General features: G+C 42.6%; 1 long non-coding RNA gene across 1 annotated transcript in view; it reads right to left on the bottom strand.

Moving 5' to 3' along the window:
• LOC311117071 overlaps positions 1 to 20383 on the bottom strand; it is a 28491-nt gene extending 8108 nt beyond the window's left edge. The window contains exon 1 of the long non-coding RNA XR_014611557.1: positions 20338 to 20383. This is a non-coding gene — a long non-coding RNA (uncharacterized lncRNA). The remainder of the gene's footprint in view (positions 1 to 20337) is intronic.
• Positions 20384 to 22500: the final 2117 nt, after the last annotated feature.

The following is a 22500-nucleotide window of genomic DNA, read 5'->3' as shown; positions in this document are numbered from 1 at the left end:
AACGTCTGACCTCTGTGATTGCCAACAAGGGTTTTGCCACCAAGTACTAAGTCATGTTTTGCAGAGGGGTCAAATACTTATTTCCCTCATTAAAATGCAAATCAATTTATAACATTTTTGACATGCGTTTTTCTGGATTTTTTTGTTGTTATTCTGTCTCTCACTGTTCAAATAAACCTACCATTAAAATTATAGACTGATCATGTCTTTGTCATTGTCATTATATTTATCTGCGTTTAACTTCAGATATTGAGGCTCGACTTCTCCTTCTTTAAATATCCCAAAACAAATGATTTCCAAAACATTCATGGTCAAACCGACTTTAAATTGAACAATCTTATTAAAAACATCTAATTTTTTACAATAATATATTCAAAAAATCTGAAAGTGCATAGGAAACACAAAGTGTTTCAACATTTATATTTATTTATTTATATTTATATTTCTCTCTTTAGTTTTTTTCACTTTTGAAAACCTTCACCTGTGTGTGTGTTGCTGTGTGTTCCCTCAGCCTCACACCTTCACACAGCAACACTAAATCATTGACAAAACATCAACACGGAGACACACACACACACTCCGACAGGACACACAGTCTGCCAGAATTCACAATACTAGACATACAGTCTGCCAGAAAACACAATACTGGACACACTGTCTGCCAGAAAACACAATACTGGACACACAGTCTGCCAGAAAACACAATACTGGACATACTGTCTACCAGAAAACACAATACTAGACACAGACAGTCTGCCAGAAAACACAATACTGGACATACTGTCTACCAGAAAACACAATACTAGACACAGACAGTCTGCCAGAAAACACAATACCGGACACACAGTCTACCAGAAAACACAATACTAGACACACACATTCTGCCAGAAAACACAATACCGGACACACAGTCTGCCAGAAAACACAATACTAGATACACAGTCTGCCAGAAAACACAATAGTGAACATACAGTCTGCCAGACAACACAATACTAGACACACACAGTCTGCCAGAAAACACAATACTAGACACACACTGTCTGCCAGAAAACACAATACTAGACACACACTGTCTGCCAGAAAACACAATAACGGACATACTGTCTACCAGAAAACACAATACTAGACACAGACAGTCTGCCAGAAAACACAATACTGGACATACTGTCTACCAGAAAACACAATACTAGACAGACAGTCTGCCAGAAAACACAATACCGGACACACAGTCTACCAGAAAACACAATACTAGACACACACATTCTGCCAGAAAACACAATACTAGACACACAGTCTGCCAGAAAACACAATACTAGACACGCACAGTCTGCCAGAAAACACAATACTAGACACACAGTCTGCCAGAAAACACAATACTGGACACACTGTCTGCCAGAACACACAATACTGGACATACAGTCTGCCAGAAAACACAATACTAGACACACACTGTCTGCCAGAAAACACAATAACGGACATACAGTCTGCCAGAAAACACAATACTGGACACACAGTCTGCCAGAAAACACAATACTAGACACACAGTCTGCCAAAAAACACAATAACGGACATACAGTCTGCCAGAAAACACAATACTGGACACACAGTCTGCCAGAAAAAACAATACTAGACACACACAGTCTGCCAGAAAACACAATACTAGACACACAGTCGGACAGAAAACACAATTCCGGACACACAGTCTGCCAGAAAACACAATACTGGACATACAGTCTGCCAGAAAACACAATACTAGACACACAGTCTGCCAGAAAACACAATACTGGACACAGACAGTCTGCCAGAAAACACAATACTGGACATACAGTCTGCCAGAAAACACAATACTAGATACACAGTCTGCCAGAAAACACAATACTAGACACACACAGTCTGCCAGAAAACACAATACTGGACATACAGTCTGCCAGAAAACACAATACTAGACACACAGTCTGCCAGAAAACACAATACTGGACACAGACAGTCTGCCAGAAAACACAATACTGGACATACAGTCTGCCAGAAAACACAATACTAGATACACAGTCTGCCAGAAAACACAATACTAGACACACACAGTCTGCCAGAAAACACAATACTGGACATACAGTCTGCCAGAAAACACAATACTAGACACACACAGTCTGCCAGAAAACACAATACTGGCCATTCAGTCTGCCAGAAAACACAATACTAGACACACACAGTCTGCCAGAAAACACAATACTGGACATACAGTCTACCAGAAAACACAATACTGGACACAGACAGTCTGCCAGAAAACACAATACTGGACATACAGTCTGCCAGAAAACACAATACTAGACACACACAGTCTGCCAGAAAACACAATACCGGACACACAGTCTGCCAGAAAACACAATACTGGACATACAGTCTGCCAGAAAACACAATACTGGACATTCTGTCTGCCAGAAAACACAATACTGGACATACAGTCTGCCAGAAAACACAATACTAGACACGCACAGTCTGCCAGAAAACACAATATTGGACATTCAGTCTGCCAGAAAACACAATACTAGACACACAGTCTGCCAGAAAACACAGTTCCGGACATACAGTCTCCCAGAAAACACAATAGTGGACACACAGTCTGCCAGAAAACACAATACTAGACACACAGTCTGCCAGAAAACACAGTTCCGGACATACAGTCTCCCAGAAAACACAATAGTGGACACACTGTCTGCCATAAAACACAATACTAGACACACAGTCTGCCAGAAAACACAATACTGGACACACTGTCTGCCAGAAAACACAATACTAGACATACACAGTCTGCCAGAAAACACAATAACGGACATACAGTCTGCCAGAAAACACAATAGTGGACATTCAGTCTGCCAGAAAACACAATACTGGACACACACAGTCTGCCAGAAAACACAATACTAGACACACAGTCTGCCAGAAAACACAATACTGGACATACAGTCTGCCAGAAAACACAATAACGGACACACAGTCTGCCAGAAAACACAATAACGGACATACAGTCTGCCAGAAAACACAATACTGGACATTCAGTCTGCCAGAAAACACAATACTGGACATACAGTCTGCCAGAAACCACAATACTGGACACACAGTCTGCCAGAAAACACAATACTAGACACACAGTCTGCCAGAAAACACAATACTGGACACATTGTCTGCCAGAAAACACAATACTGGACACACTGTCTACCAGAAAACACAATACTAGACACACACAGTCTGACAGAAAACACAATACTAGACACACACAGTCTGCCAGAAAACACAATACTGGACATTCAGTCTGCCAGAAAACATAATACTGGACATTCAGTCTGCCAGAAAACACAATACTGGACATACAGTCTGCCAGAAAACACAATACTAGACACGCACAGTCTGCCAGAAAACACAATATTGGACATTAAGTCTGCCAGAAAACACAATACTAGACACACAGTCTGCCAGAAAACACAGTACCGGACATACAGTCTGTCAGAAAACACAATACTGGACACACAGTCTGCCAGAAAACACAATACTAGACACACATAGTCTGCCAGAAAACACAATACTGGACACACTGTCTGCCAGAAAACACTATAGTGGACACACAGTCTGCCAGAGAACACAATACTAGACACACAGTCTGCCAGAAAACACAATACTGGACACATTGTCTGCCAGAAAACACAATAGTGGACACACAGTCTGCCAGAAAACACAATACTAGACACACTGTCTGCCAGAAAACACAATACTAGACACACACAGTCTGCCAGAAAACACAATACTGGACACACAGTCTGCCAGAAAACACAATACTGTACACACACATTCTGCCAGAAAACACAATACTGGACAATTCAGTCTGCCAGAAAACACAATACTGGACATACAGTCTGCCAGAAAACACAATACTAGACACGCACAGTCTGCCAGAAAACACAATACTGGACACTCAGTCTGCCAGAAAACACAATACTAGACACACAGTCTGCCAGAAAACACAATACTGGACATTCAGTCTGCCAGAAAACACAATAACGGACATACAGTCTGCCAAAAAACACAATAGTGGACATACAGTCTGCCAGAAAACACAATACTAAACACTCAGTCTGCCAGAAACCACAATACTGGACACACAGTCTGCCAGAAAACACAATACTAGACACACAGTCTGCCAGAAAACACAATACTGGACACATTGTCTGCCAGAAAACACAATACTGGACACACTGTCTACCAGAAAACACAATACTAGACACACACAGTCTGACAGAAAACACAATACTAGACACACACAGTCTGCCAGAAAACACAATACTGGACATTCAGTCTGCCAGAAAACATAATACTGGACATTCAGTCTGCCAGAAAACACAATACTGGACATACAGTCTGCCAGAAAACACAATACTAGACACGCACAGTCTGCCAGAAAACACAATATTGGACATTAAGTCTGCCAGAAAACACAATACTAGACACACAGTCTGCCAGAAAACACAGTACCGGACATACAGTCTGCCAGAAAACACAATACTAGACACGCACAGTCTGCCAGAAAACACAATATTGGACATTAAGTCTGCCAGAAAACACAATACTAGACACACAGTCTGCCAGAAAACACAATACTAGACACACATAGTCTGCCAGAAAACACAATACTGGACACACTGTCTGCCAGAAAACACTATAGTGGACACACAGTCTGCCAGAGAACACAATACTAGACACACAGTCTGCCAGAAAACACAATACTGGACACATTGTCTGCCAGAAAACACAATAGTGGACACACAGTCTGCCAGAAAACACAATACTAGACACACTGTCTGCCAGAAAACACAATACTAGACACACACAGTCTGCCAGAAAACACAATACTGGACACACAGTCTGCCAGAAAACACAATACTGTACACACACATTCTGCCAGAAAACACAATACTGGACAATTCAGTCTGCCAGAAAACACAATACTGGACATACAGTCTGCCAGAAAACACAATACTAGACACGCACAGTCTGCCAGAAAACACAATACTGGACACTCAGTCTGCCAGAAAACACAATACTAGACACACAGTCTGCCAGAAAACACAATACTGGACATTCAGTCTGCCAGAAAACACAATAACGGACATACAGTCTGCCAAAAAACACAATAGTGGACATACAGTCTGCCAGAAAACACAATACTGGACACTCAGTCTGCCAGAAAACACAATACTAGACACACAGTCTGCCAGAAAACACAATACTGGACATTCAGTCTGCCAGAAAACACAATAACGGACATACAGTCTGCCAAAAAACACAATAGTGGACATACAGTCTGCCAGAAAACACAATACAAGACACACAGTCTGCCAGAAAAAACAATACTAGACACACACAGTCTGCCAGAAAACACAATACTGGACATTCAGTCTGCCAGAAAACACAATAACGGACATACAGTCTGCCAAAAAACACAATAGTGGACATACAGTCTGCCAGAAAAAACAATACTAGACACACACAGTCTGCCAGAAAAAGCAATACTAGACACACAGTCTGCTAGAAAACACAATAGTGGACATACAGTCTGCCAGAAAACACAATAGTAGACACACAGTCTGCCAGAAAACACAATACTGGAAACACAGTCTGCCAGAAAACACAATACTAGACACACACAGTCTGCCAGAAAACACAATACTAGACACAAACAGTCTGCCAGAAAACACAATATTAGACACACACAGTCTGCCAGAAAACACAATACTGGACATTCAGTCTGCCAGAAAACACAATAGTGGACATACAGTCTGCCAGAAAACACAATAGTGGACATACAGTCTGCCAGAAAACACAATACTGGACATACAGTCTGCCAGAAAACACAATACTGGACATACAGTCTGCCAGAAAACACAATACTAGACACGCACAGTCTGCCAGAAAACACAATACTGGACAATTCAGTCTGCCAGAAAACACAATACTGGACATACAGTCTGCCAGAAAACACAATACTAGACACGCACAGTCTGCCAGAAAACACAATACTGGACACTCAGTCTGCCAGAAAACACAATACTAGACACACAGTCTGCCAGAAAACACAATACTAGACACACACAGTCTGCCAGAAAACACAATACTGGACATTCAGTCTGCCAGAAAACACAATAACGGACATACAGTCTGCCAAAAAACACAATAGTGGACATACAGTCTGCCAGAAAACACAATACAAGACACACAGTCTGCCAGAAAAAACAATACTAGACACACACAGTCTGCCAGAAAACACAATACTGGACATTCAGTCTGCCAGAAAACACAATAACGGACATACAGTCTGCCAAAAAACACAATAGTGGACATACAGTCTGCCAGAAAAAACAATACTAGACACACATAGTCTGCCAGAAAAAACAATACTAGACACACACAGTCTGCCAGAAAACACAATACTAGACACACATAGTCTGCCAGAAAAAACAATACTAGACACACAGTCTGCTAGAAAACACAATAGTGGACATACTGCCTGCCAGAAAACACAATAGTGGATATTCAGTCTGCCAGAAAACACAATAGTAGACACACAGTCTGCCAGAAAACACAATAGTAGACACACAGTCTGCCAGAAAACACAATACTGGAAACACAGTCTGCCAGAAAACACAATACTAGACACAAACAGTCTGCCAGAAAACAGAATACTGGACACACAGTCTGCCAGAAAACACAATACTGGACACACAGTCTGCCAGAAAACACAATAGTGGACATACAGTCTGCCAGAAAACACAATAGTGGACATACAGTCTGCCAGAAAACACAATACTAGACACAAACAGTCTGCCAGAAAACACAATATTAGACACACACAGTCTGCCAGAAAACACAATACTGGACATTCAGTCTGCCAGAAAACACAATACTGGACATACAGTCTGCCAGAAAACACAATAGTGGACATACAGTCTGCCAGAAAACACAATAGTGGACATACAGTCTGCCAGAAAACACAATACTGGACATACAGTCTGCCAGAAAACACAATACTGGACACACAGTCTGCCAGAAAACACAATACTGGACATACAGTCTGCCAGAAAACACAATACTAGACACACACAGTCTGCCAGAAAACACAATACTGGACATACAGTCTGCCAGAAAACACAATACTAGACACGCACAGTCTGCCAGAAAACACAATATTGGACATTAAGTCTGCCAGAAAACACAATACTAGACACACAGTCTGCCAGAAAACACAGTACCGGACATACAGTCTGCCAGAAAACACAATACTAGACACGCACAGTCTGCCAGAAAACACAATATTGGACATTAAGTCTGCCAGAAAACACAATACTAGACACACAGTCTGCCAGAAAACACAATACTAGACACACATAGTCTGCCAGAAAACACAATACTGGACACACTGTCTGCCAGAAAACACTATAGTGGACACACAGTCTGCCAGAGAACACAATACTAGACACACAGTCTGCCAGAAAACACAATACTGGACACATTGTCTGCCAGAAAACACAATAGTGGACACACAGTCTGCCAGAAAACACAATACTAGACACACTGTCTGCCAGAAAACACAATACTAGACACACACAGTCTGCCAGAAAACACAATACTGGACACACAGTCTGCCAGAAAACACAATACTGTACACACACATTCTGCCAGAAAACACAATACTGGACAATTCAGTCTGCCAGAAAACACAATACTGGACATACAGTCTGCCAGAAAACACAATACTAGACACGCACAGTCTGCCAGAAAACACAATACTGGACACTCAGTCTGCCAGAAAACACAATACTAGACACACAGTCTGCCAGAAAACACAATACTGGACATTCAGTCTGCCAGAAAACACAATAACGGACATACAGTCTGCCAAAAAACACAATAGTGGACATACAGTCTGCCAGAAAACACAATACTGGACACTCAGTCTGCCAGAAAACACAATACTAGACACACAGTCTGCCAGAAAACACAATACTGGACATTCAGTCTGCCAGAAAACACAATAACGGACATACAGTCTGCCAAAAAACACAATAGTGGACATACAGTCTGCCAGAAAACACAATACAAGACACACAGTCTGCCAGAAAAAACAATACTAGACACACACAGTCTGCCAGAAAACACAATACTGGACATTCAGTCTGCCAGAAAACACAATAACGGACATACAGTCTGCCAAAAAACACAATAGTGGACATACAGTCTGCCAGAAAAAACAATACTAGACACACACAGTCTGCCAGAAAAAGCAATACTAGACACACAGTCTGCTAGAAAACACAATAGTGGACATACAGTCTGCCAGAAAACACAATAGTAGACACACAGTCTGCCAGAAAACACAATACTGGAAACACAGTCTGCCAGAAAACACAATACTAGACACACACAGTCTGCCAGAAAACACAATACTAGACACAAACAGTCTGCCAGAAAACACAATATTAGACACACACAGTCTGCCAGAAAACACAATACTGGACATTCAGTCTGCCAGAAAACACAATAGTGGACATACAGTCTGCCAGAAAACACAATAGTGGACATACAGTCTGCCAGAAAACACAATACTGGACATACAGTCTGCCAGAAAACACAATACTGGACATACAGTCTGCCAGAAAACACAATACTAGACACGCACAGTCTGCCAGAAAACACAATACTGGACAATTCAGTCTGCCAGAAAACACAATACTGGACATACAGTCTGCCAGAAAACACAATACTAGACACGCACAGTCTGCCAGAAAACACAATACTGGACACTCAGTCTGCCAGAAAACACAATACTAGACACACAGTCTGCCAGAAAACACAATACTAGACACACACAGTCTGCCAGAAAACACAATACTGGACATTCAGTCTGCCAGAAAACACAATAACGGACATACAGTCTGCCAAAAAACACAATAGTGGACATACAGTCTGCCAGAAAACACAATACAAGACACACAGTCTGCCAGAAAAAACAATACTAGACACACACAGTCTGCCAGAAAACACAATACTGGACATTCAGTCTGCCAGAAAACACAATAACGGACATACAGTCTGCCAAAAAACACAATAGTGGACATACAGTCTGCCAGAAAAAACAATACTAGACACACATAGTCTGCCAGAAAAAACAATACTAGACACACACAGTCTGCCAGAAAACACAATACTAGACACACATAGTCTGCCAGAAAAAACAATACTAGACACACAGTCTGCTAGAAAACACAATAGTGGACATACTGCCTGCCAGAAAACACAATAGTGGATATTCAGTCTGCCAGAAAACACAATAGTAGACACACAGTCTGCCAGAAAACACAATAGTAGACACACAGTCTGCCAGAAAACACAATACTGGAAACACAGTCTGCCAGAAAACACAATACTAGACACAAACAGTCTGCCAGAAAACAGAATACTGGACACACAGTCTGCCAGAAAACACAATACTGGACACACAGTCTGCCAGAAAACACAATAGTGGACATACAGTCTGCCAGAAAACACAATAGTGGACATACAGTCTGCCAGAAAACACAATACTAGACACAAACAGTCTGCCAGAAAACACAATATTAGACACACACAGTCTGCCAGAAAACACAATACTGGACATTCAGTCTGCCAGAAAACACAATACTGGACATACAGTCTGCCAGAAAACACAATAGTGGACATACAGTCTGCCAGAAAACACAATAGTGGACATACAGTCTGCCAGAAAACACAATACTGGACATACAGTCTGCCAGAAAACACAATACTGGACACACAGTCTGCCAGAAAACACAATACTGGACATACAGTCTGCCAGAAAACACAATACTAGACACACACAGTCTGCCAGAAAACACAATACTGGCCATTCAGTCTGCCAGAAAACACAATACTAGACACACACAGTCTGCCAGAAAACACAATACTGGACATACAGTCTACCAGAAAACACAATACTGGACACAGACAGTCTGCCAGAAAACACAATACTGGACATACAGTCTGCCAGAAAACACAATACTAGACACACACAGTCTGCCAGAAAACACAATACCGGACACACAGTCTGCCAGAAAACACAATACTGGACATACAGTCTGCCAGAAAACACAATACTGGACATTCTGTCTGCCAGAAAACACAATACTGGACATACAGTCTGCCAGAAAACACAATACTAGACACGCACAGTCTGCCAGAAAACACAATATTGGACATTCAGTCTGCCAGAAAACACAATACTAGACACACAGTCTGCCAGAAAACACAGTTCCGGACATACAGTCTCCCAGAAAACACAATAGTGGACACACAGTCTGCCAGAAAACACAATACCGGACACACAGTCTGCCAGAAAACACAATACTGGACACACTGTCTGCCAGAAAACACAATACTAGACATACACAGTCTGCCAGAAAACACAATAACGGACATACAGTCTGCCAGAAAACACAATAGTGGACATTCAGTCTGCCAGAAAACACAATACTGGACACACACAGTCTGCCAGAAAACACAATACTAGACATACACAGTCTGCCAGAAAACACAATACTGGACATACAGTCTGCCAGAAAACACAATACTGGACACACAGTCTGCCAGAAAACACAATAACGGACATACAGTCTGCCAGAAAACACAATAGTGGACATTCAGTCTGCCAGAAAACACAATACTGGACACACAGTCTGCCAGAAAACACAATACTAGACACACAGTCTGCCAGAAAACACAATACTGGACACATTGTCTGCCAGAAAACACAATACTGGACACACTGTCTACCAGAAAACACAATACTGGACACATTGTCTGCCAGAAAACACAATACTGGACACACAGTCTGCCAGAAAACACAATACTGGACATTCAGTCTGCCAGAAAACACAATACTGGACATTCAGTCTGCCAGAAAACACAATACTGGACATACAGTCTGCCAGAAAACACAATACTAGACACGCATAGTCTGCCAGAAAACACAATATTGGACATTAAGTCTGCCAGAAAACACAATACTAGACACACATAGTCTGCCAGAAAACACAATACTGGACACACTGTCTGCCAGAAAACACTATAGTGGACACACAGTCTGCCAGAGAACACAATACTAGACACACAGTCTGCCAGAAAACACAATACTGGACACATTGTCTGCCAGAAAACACAATAGTGGACACACAGTCTGCCAGAAAACACAATACTAGACACACAGTCTGCCAGAAAACACAATACTAGACACACAGTCTGCCAGAAAACACAATACTGTACACACACATTCTGCCAGAAAACACAATACTGGACACACAGTCTGCCAGAAAACACAATACTGGACACACTGTCTGCCAGAAAACACAATAGTGGACACACAGTCTGCCAGAAAACACAATACTAGACACACAGTCTGCCAGAAAACACAATACTGGACACACTGTCTGCCAGAAAACACAATAGTGGACATACAGTCTGCCAGAAAACACAATACTAGACACACATTCTGCCAGAAAACACAATAGTGGACACACTGTCTGCCAGAAAACACAATACTAGACACACACAGTCTGCCAGAAAACACAATACTGGACACACAGTCTGCCAGAAAACACAATACTGTACACACACATTCTGCCAGAAAACACAATACTGGACAATTCAGTCTGCCAGAAAACACAATACTGGACATACAGTCTGCCAGAAAACACAATACTAGACACGCACAGTCTGCCAGAAAACACAATACTGGACACTCAGTCTGCCAGAAAACACAATACTAGACACACACAGTCTGCCAGAAAACACAATACTGGACATTCAGTCTGCCAGAAAACACAATAACGGACATACAGTCTGCCAAAAAACACAATAGTGGACATACAGTCTGCCAGAAAACACAATACAAGACACACAGTCTGCCAGAAAAAACAATACTAGACACACACAGTCTGCCAGAAAACACAATACTAGACACACAGTCTGCCAGAAAACACAATACTGGACATACAGTCTGCCAGAAAACACAATACTAGACACACAGTCTGCCAGAAAACACAATACTGGACATACAGTCTGCCAGAAAACACAATAACGGACACACAGTCTGCCAGAAAACACAATACTAGACATACAGTCTGCCAGAAAACACAATACTGGACATACAGTCTGCCAAAAAACACAATACTGGACATACAGTCTGCCAGAAAACACAATACTAGACACGCACAGTCTGCCAGAAAACACAATACTGGACACTCAGTCTGCCAGAAAACACAATACTAGACACACAGTCTGCCAGAAAACACAATACTAGACACACACAGTCTGCCAGAAAACACAATACTGGACATTCAGTCTGCCAGAAAACACAATAACGGACATACAGTCTGCCAAAAAACACAATACTGGACATACAGTCTGCCAGAAAACACAATACTAGACACACAGTCTGCCAGAAAACACAATACTGGACATACAGTCTGCCAGAAAACAGAATACTGGACATACAGTCTGCCAGAAAACACAATAACGGATATACAGTCTGCCAGAAAACACAATAACGGACATACAGTCTGCCAGAAAACACAATAACGGACATACAGTCTGCCAAAAAACACAATAACGGACATACAGTGTGCCAAAAAACACAATACTGGACATACAGTCTGCCAGAAAACACAATAACGGACATACAGTCTGCCAAAAAACACAATACTGGACATACAGTCTGCCAGAACACACAATACTGGACATACAGTCTGCCAAAAAACACAATACTGGACATACAGTCTGCCAGAAAACACAATAACGGACATACAGTCTGCCAAAAAACACAATACTGGACATACAGTCTGCCAGAAAACACAATACTAGACACACAGTCTGCCAGAAAACACAATAACGGACATACAGTCTGCCAAAAAACACAATACTGGACATACAGTCTGCCAGAAAACACAATAACGGACATACAGTCTGCCAAAAAACACAATACTGGACATACAGTCTGCCAGAACACACAATACTGGACATACAGTCTGCCAAAAAACACAATACTGGACATACAGTCTGCCAGAAAACACAATAACGGACATACAGTCTGCCAAAAAACACAATACTGGACATAGTCTGCCAGAAAACACAATACTAGACACACAGTCTGCCAGAAAACACATTACTAGACACACAGTCTGCCAGAAAACACAATACTGGACATACAGTCTGCCAGAAAACACAATACTGGACATACAGTCTGCCAGAAAACACAATAACGGACATACAGTCTGCCAGAAAACACAATACTAGACACACAGTCTGCCAGAAAACACAATACTGGACATACAGTCTGCCAGAAAACACAATACTAGACACACAGTCTGCCAGAAAACACAATACTGGACATACAGTCTGCCAGAAAACACAATACTAGACACACAGTCTGCCAGAAAACACAATAACGGACATACAGTCTGCCAAAAAACACAATACTGGACATACAGTCTGCCAGAAAACACAATAACGGACATACAGTCTGCCAAAAAACACAATACTGGACATACAGTCTGCCAGAAAACACAATACTAGACACAAAGTCTGCCAGAAAACACAATAACGGACATACAGTCTGCCAAAAAACACAATACTGGACATACAGTCTGCCAGAAAACACAATAACGGACATACAGTCTGCCAAAAAACACAATACTGGACATACAGTCTGCCAGAACACACAATACTGGACATACAGTCTGCCAAAAAACACAATACTGGACATACAGTCTGCCAGAAAACACAATAACGGACATACAGTCTGCCAAAAAACACAATACTGGACATACAGTCTGCCAGAAAACACAATACTAGACACAAAGTCTGCCAGAAAACACAATAACGGACATACAGTCTGCCAAAAAACACAATACTGGACATACAGTCTGCCAGAAAACACAATAACGGACATACAGTCTGCCAAAAAACACAATACTGGACATACAGTCTGCCAGAACACACAATACTGGACATACAGTCTGCCAAAAAACACAATACTGGACATACAGTCTGCCAGAAAACACAATAACGGACATACAGTCTGCCAAAAAACACAATACTGGACATACAGTCTGCCAGAAAACACAATAGTAGACACACAGTCTGCCAGAAAACACAATACTAGACACACAGTCTGCCAGAAAACACAATACTAGACACACAGTCTGCCAGAAAACACAATACTGGACATACAGTCTGCCAGAAAACACAATACTAGACACACAGTCTGCCAGAAAACACAATACTGGACATACAGTCTGCCAGAAAACACAATACTAGACACACAGTCTGCCAGAAAACACAATACTGGACATACAGTCTGCCAGAAAACACAATAACGGACACACAGTCTGCCAGAAAACACAATACTAGACATACAGTCTGCCAGAAAACACAATACTGGACATACAGTCTGCCAGAAAACACAATACTGGACATACAGTCTGCCAAAAAACACAATACTAGACACGCACAGTCTGCCAGAAAACACAATACTGGACACTCAGTCTGCCAGAAAACACAATACAAGACACACAGTCTGCCAGAAAACACAATACAAGACACACAGTCTGCCAGAAAACACAATAACGGATATACAGTCTGCCAGAAAACACAATAACGGACATACAGTCTGCCAGAAAACACAATAACGGACATACAGTCTGCCAAAAAACACAATACTGGACATACAGTCTGCCAGAAAACACAATAACGGACATACAGTCTGCCAAAAAACACAATACTGGACATACAGTCTGCCAGAAAACACAATACTAGACACGCACAGTCTGCCAGAAAACACAATACTGGACACTCAGTCTGCCAGAAAACACAATACTAGACACACAGTCTGCCAGAAAACACAATACTAGACACACACAGTCTGCCAGAAAACACAATACTGGACATTCAGTCTGCCAGAAAACACAATAACGGACATACAGTCTGCCAAAAAACACAATACTGGACATACAGTCTGCCAGAAAACACAATACTAGACACACAGTCTGCCAGAAAACACAATACTGGACATACAGTCTGCCAGAAAACACAATACTGGACATACAGTCTGCCAGAAAACACAATAACGGATATACAGTCTGCCAGAAAACACAATAACGGACATACAGTCTGCCAGAAAACACAATAACGGACATACAGTCTGCCAAAAAACACAATAACGGACATACAGTGTGCCAAAAAACACAATACTGGACATACAGTCTGCCAGAAAACACAATAACGGACATACAGTCTGCCAAAAAACACAATACTGGACATACAGTCCGCCAGAACACACAATACTGGACATACAGTCTGCCAAAAAACACAATACTGGACATACAGTCTGCCAGAAAACACAATAACGGACATACAGTCTGCCAAAAAACACAATACTGGACATACAGTCTGCCAGAAAACACAATACTAGACACACAGTCTGCCAGAAAACACAATAACGGACATACAGTCTGCCAAAAAACACAATACTGGACATACAGTCTGCCAGAAAACACAATAACGGACATACAGTCTGCCAAAAAACACAATACTGGACATACAGTCTGCCAGAACACACAATACTGGACATACAGTCTGCCAAAAAACACAATACTGGACATACAGTCTGCCAGAAAACACAATAACGGACATACAGTCTGCCAAAAAACACAATACTGGACATACTCTGCCAGAAAACACAATACTAGACACACAGTCTGCCAGAAAACACATTACTAGACACACAGTCTGCCAGAAAACACAATACTAGACACACAGTCTGCCAGAAAACACAATACTGGACATACAGTCTGCCAGAAAACACAATACTAGACACACAGTCTGCCAGAAAACACAATACTAGACACACAGTCTGCCAGAAAACACAATACTGGACATACAGTCTGCCAGAAAACACGATACTAGACACACAGTCTGCCAGAAAACACAATACTGGACATACAGTCTGCCAGAAAACACAATACTAGACACACAGTCTGCCAGAAAACACAATAACGGACATACAGTCTGCCAAAAAACACAATACTGGACATACAGTCTGCCAGAAAACACAATAACGGACATACAGTCTGCCAAAAAACACAATACTGGACATACAGTCTGCCAGAACACACAATACTGGACATACAGTCTGCCAAAAAACACAATACTGGACATACAGTCTGCCAGAAAACACAATAACGGACATACAGTCTGCCAAAAAACACAATACTGGACATACAGTCTGCCAGAAAACACAATACTAGACACACAGTCTGCCAGAAAACACAATAACGGACATACAGTCTGCCAAAAAACACAATACTGGACATACAGTCTGCCAGAAAACACAATAACGGACATACAGTCTGCCAAAAAACACAATACTGGACATACAGTCTGCCAGAACACACAATACTGGACATACAGTCTGCCAAAAAACACAATACTGGACATACAGTCTGCCAGAAAACACAATAACGGACATACAGTCTGCCAAAAAACACAATACTGGACATACAGTCTGCCAGAAAACACAATAGTAGACACACAGTCTGCCAGAAAACACAATACTAGACACACAGTCTGCCAGAAAACACAATACTAGACACACAGTCTGCCAGAAAACACAATACTAGACACACAGTCTGCCAGAAAACACAATACTGGACATACAGTCTGCCAGAAAACACAATAACGGACACACAGTCTGCCAGAAAACACAATACTAGACATACAGTCTGCCAGAAAACACAATACTGGACATACAGTCTGCCAGAAAACACAATACTGGACATACAGTCTGCCAAAAAACACAATACTGGACATACAGTCTGCCAGAAAACACAATACTGGACATACAGTCTGCCAGAAAACACAATAACGGACATACAGTCTGCCAAAAAACACAATACTGGACATTCAGTCTGCCAGAAAACACAATACTAGACACACAGTCTGCCAGAAAACACAATAACGGACATACAGTCTGCCAGAACACACAATACTAGACACACAGTCTGCCAGAAAACACAATAACGGACATACAGTCTGCCAAAAAACACAATACTGGACATACAGTCTGCCAGAACACACAATACTGGACACACAGTCTGCCAAAAAACACAATACTGGACATACAGTCTGCCAGAAAACACAATAACGGACATACAGTCTGCCAAAAAACACAATACTGGACATACAGTCTGCCAGAAAACACAATACTAGACACACAGTCTGCCAGAAAACACAATAACGGACATACAGTCTGCCAAAAAACACAATACTGGACATACAGTCTGCCAGAAAACACAATAACGGACATACAGTCTGCCAAAAAACACAATACTGGACATACAGTCTGCCAGAAAACACAATACTAGACACACAGTCTGCCAGAAAACACAATAACGGACATACAGTCTGCCAAAAAACACAATACTGGACATACAGTCTGCCAGAAAACACAATAACGGACATACAGTCTGCCAAAAAACACAATACTGGACATACAGTCTGCCAGAACACACAATACTGGACATACAGTCTGCCAAAAAACACAATACTGGACATACAGTCTGCCAGAAAACACAATAACGGACATACAGTCTGCCAAAAAACACAATACTGGACATACAGTCTGCCAAAAAACACAATACTAGACACACAGTCTGCCAGAAAACACAATACCGGACACACAGTCTGCCAGAAAACACAATACTGGACACACAGTCTGCCAGAAAACACAATACTGGACATACAGTCTGCCAGAAAACACAATACTGGACATACAGTCTGCCAGAAAACACAATACTGGACATACAGTCTGCCAGAAAACACAATACTGGACATACAGTCTGCCAAAAAACACAATACTGGACATACAGTCTGCCAGAAAACACAATACTGGACATACAGTCTGCCAAAAAACACAATACTGGACATACAGTCTGCCAGAAAACACAATACTGGACATACAGTCTGCCAGAAAACACAATAACGGACATACAGTCTGCCAAAAAACACAATACTGGACATTCAGTCTGCCAGAAAACACAATACTAGACACACAGTCTGCCAGAAAACACAATAACGGACATACAGTCTGCCAAAAAACACAATACTGGACATACAGTCTGCCAGAAAACACAATAACGGACATACAGTCTGCCAAAAAACACAATACTGGACATACAGTCTGCCAGAACACACAATACTGGACATACAGTCTGCCAAAAAACACAATACTGGACATACAGTCTGCCAGAAAACACAATAACGGACATACAGTCTGCCAAAAAACACAATACTGGACATACAGTCTGCCAGAAAACACAATACTAGACACACAGTCTGCCAGAAAACACAATAACGGACATACAGTCTGCCAAAAAACACAATACTGGACATACAGTCTGCCAGAAAACACAATAACGGACATACAGTCTGCCAAAAAACACAATACTGGACATACAGTCTGCCAGAACACACAATACTGGACATACAGTCTGCCAAAAAACACAATACTGGACATACAGTCTGCCAGAAAACACAATAACGGACATACAGTCTGCCAAAAAACACAATACTGGACATACAGTCTGCCAGAAAACACAATACTAGACATACAGTCTGCCAGAAAACACAATACTAGACACACAGTCTGCCAGAAAACACAATACTGGACATACAGTCTGCCAGAAAACACAATACAAGACACATACAGTCTGCCAGAAAACACAATACTGGACACACTGTCTGCCAGAAAACACAATACTGGACATACAGTCTGCCAGAAAACACAATACTAGACACACTGTCTGCCAGAAAACACAATACTAGACACACAGTCTGCCAGAAAACACAATACTGGACACACACAGTCTGCCAGAAAACACAATAACGGACACACACATTGTGTAGGTAGACACACACACACAGGGTTGTTTTAGTGAGGACAAGTAGAGCAGGGATCGGCTCACAGCGTGTAACAGTATCCCCTTCTATCAATTAGCTAATGAAGAATGCACACACACAGACACACACACACAGACACACACACACACAGACAGACAGACACACAGACAGACAGACAGACAGACACACAGACAGACAGACAGACAGACAGACAGACAGACAGACAGACAGACAGACAGAAGAGACTCTCAGTAAACACACACTGGAATATCAGGTGAACACACTAGCTGGCAATTACAGCAGTTATAAACGTGGATATTTAATCTAAACTAGTAATAAAACTAAAACAGGCCAAAGTCCCACTGACATCACAACTGTTAAAGCAGCAATCAGCAGTTGAAACAATAACAAAGTGTCCTCCCCACCCCTGTTTCAGTAAAAAGCTGAGGGTTGGGGCTGGAGAAATGTGACCACTCTCAAATTCATAGACAGGGCTATGGATTCAAGGACTGACCATCTCTGATGTCAAAGTAATAGTTTGAACCGTGTTTTGAGGCTATCTAATGTTTGTTTACAAACATTGGAGTATAACACACTTATATTTTTGGTTCTGATGTGGTGTGACAGTTGAACTAAGCTCATGAGGCATTTAAAGGTTATAGTCTTCAATGGGTAAATATCATTAATTTATATGTAGCAACTATGGATTGCCCCTTTAAACCAGACCTGGACGACAACACTACGGCTATCAACTCTCTCTGACCGACCCCGGTACACCGACACACCCAGCTGTCAGGTATCCTCCGGCGGCTAGGCCCAGTCCGGCGGCTCGCCTGCTCTCCCTGCCCTCCCCTGGAGCCCCCATCCCCGGCTAACACCACTCAACTTCCTTCCCTTCGCCCGGAGCTCAGAAACCATTTCAAGCGCTACCGACGGTGCCTAACCAACTAGCAACATCTAACTATCTCAGCACCAAATAACAACACTAAATCACTGATACAATAGACAACAACAAAAATACCAGATAGACAACCCATCATCATTATAGGAGGTGCTTTTCGCATAGTGGCATTTAATGGTGTGTATTTTATTGTTGAAATAGCGATCTGTCGCTATCTAGCATTATCAGATCCAAATACTCTCCTAGCGGAATCATCGACCAGACACACCTAGCCTCTCCGGCCCCCGAAGTCTGGTCTCCGGCCACAGCCCCGCCGCCGGCCCGGTGACAGCGGACCCAAAACAACCAGAAAGCCAGAACAGAAGGAGAGGACCAAGACTTACCACCTTCCGCCTTTCCTGGCGCCGCCATCTTCTTCTTAACACCGACGTCACTCCGTAGAGAGAGAGAGAGAGAGAGAGAGAGAGAGAGAGAGAGAGAGAGAGAGAGAGAGAGAGACCGAGAGAGACCGAGAGAGAGAGCGAGAGAGAGACCGAGAGAGAGAGAGAGAGAGAGAGAGAGAGAGAGAGAGAAAGAGATGTCAGTAAGGGATAGATAGAAAGGTGAACCAGAAAGGGAAATAGGGGTCTGGTCTCAGAGGGAGACGGGTCGCTATGGAGGAGAGGAGACAGGAGGAGAGGAGACAGGAGGAGAGGAGACAGGAGGAGAGAAGACGGGAGGAGAGGAGACAGGAGGAGAGGAGACAGGAGGAGAGGAGACAGGTGGAGAGGAGACAGGAGGAGAGGAGACAGGAGGAGAGGACAGGAGGAGAGGACAGGAGGAGAGGAGAGGGGAGGAGAGGAGACGGGAGGAGAGGAGACAGGAGGAGAGGAGACGGGTGGAGAGGAGACAGGAGGAGAGGAGACAGGAGGAGAGGAGACAGGAGGAGAGGAGACGGGAGGAGAGGAGACAGGAGGAGAGAAGACGGGAGGAGAGGAGACAGGAGGAGAGGAGACAGGAGGAGAGGAGACGGGAGGAGAGGAGACAGGAGGAGAGGAGACAGGAGGAGAGAAGACGGGAGGAGAGGAGACAGGAGGAGAGGAGACAGGAGGAGAGGAGACAGGAGGAGAGGAGAGGGGAGGAGACGGGAGGAGAGGAGACAGGAGGAGAGGAGACAGGAGGAGAGGAGACAGGAGGAGAGGAGAGGGGAGGAGAGGAGACAGGAGGAGAGGAGACAGGAGGAGAGGAGACAGGTGGAGAGGACAGGAGGAGAGGAGACAGGAGGAGAGGAGAGGGGAGGAGAGGAGACAGGAGGAGAGGAGACAGGAGGAGAGGAGACAGGAGGAGAGGACAGGAGGAGAGGAGACAGGAGGAGAGGAGAGAAAGAGAGAAAGAGAGAAAGGGATGGAGAAAGGAGTAGACAGCCAGGAGAAAGTGTGTCGGTGTGGATCCAGGGAGATGCAGAGAGAGCGAAGGGCCTCACTCTGGTGAATAGCCTACCTGGTACTACCCTAACCCTAACCCTAACCCTAAGTAGTCAGCCTACCTGGTAGTCAGGACAGTTCCTAGCTGTAGTTTATCTAATAATAATAATTGATTCTAGCCATAATAATACAGTTACCATATTCTACAACAGTCCCCAGCTTTATCAGGAGTCAACTATGTATCCACAGTTAGTTATACACCATCATCATTATAGAAGGACTTTGAACTGCTTTACCATTACTTTACATACTCAGTTTGTGTACAATAAATAGTTTATAATAAATATCAATATATAGATTTTATTTATTTATTCAACCGTTATTTAACTAGGCAAGCCAGTTAAGATCAAATTCTTATTTACAACAACGGCCTAATATTCAGCTCATGTTTTCTTCAAAAGGCAGTCTTTAACCTGTTTTCAAGTTTTCCTATAAAAAAAAATTGAAAATGATAACCAATAAACTTTGATTTTAGTAATGTTTTCCTAGCTCCTGAGTGGCGCAGTGGTCTAAGGCACTGCATCGCAGTGCTAACTGTGCCACTAGAGATCCTGGTTCGAATCCAGTCTCTGTCACAGCCGGCCCGCGACCGGGAGACTCATGGGCGGCGCACAATTGGCCCAGCGTCGTCCAGGGTAGGGGAGGGAATGGCCGGCAGGGATGTAGCTCAGTTGATAGAGCATGGCGTTTGCAACGCCAGGGTTGTGGGTTCGATTCCCACGGGGGGCCAGTATAAAAAAAAAAAAATGTATTCACTAACTGTAAGTCGCTCTGGATAAGAGCGTCTGCTAAATGACTAAAATGTAAATGTAATCATGGATGATTATTCAATAGGCTAGTCATCTCTAGCCGACCTGTAGCTGTAATACCACCTAGTACCACTGGGGGCGCTAATATCCACCAGACATGATTACCCATCAGCTGACCACTGATACATGGTCAAATATTTATCAACCGGGTGAGGATTGGAAGTAGAAGAATCTGATCTGTGGTTATGGACAACTTTCTATTTAATGTATCCTCCATATCTGCAGCCAGGGAATGTAATGTATCAGTGTACATTATTACAACACATGGAGCACC

Source organism: Coregonus lavaretus (assembly GCF_964263955.1).
Source record: "Coregonus lavaretus genome assembly, contig: HAP1_SCAFFOLD_5566, whole genome shotgun sequence".
Taxonomy (NCBI): domain Eukaryota; kingdom Metazoa; phylum Chordata; class Actinopteri; order Salmoniformes; family Salmonidae; genus Coregonus; species Coregonus lavaretus.
This window is presented reverse-complemented; position numbering and strand designations above follow the sequence as displayed.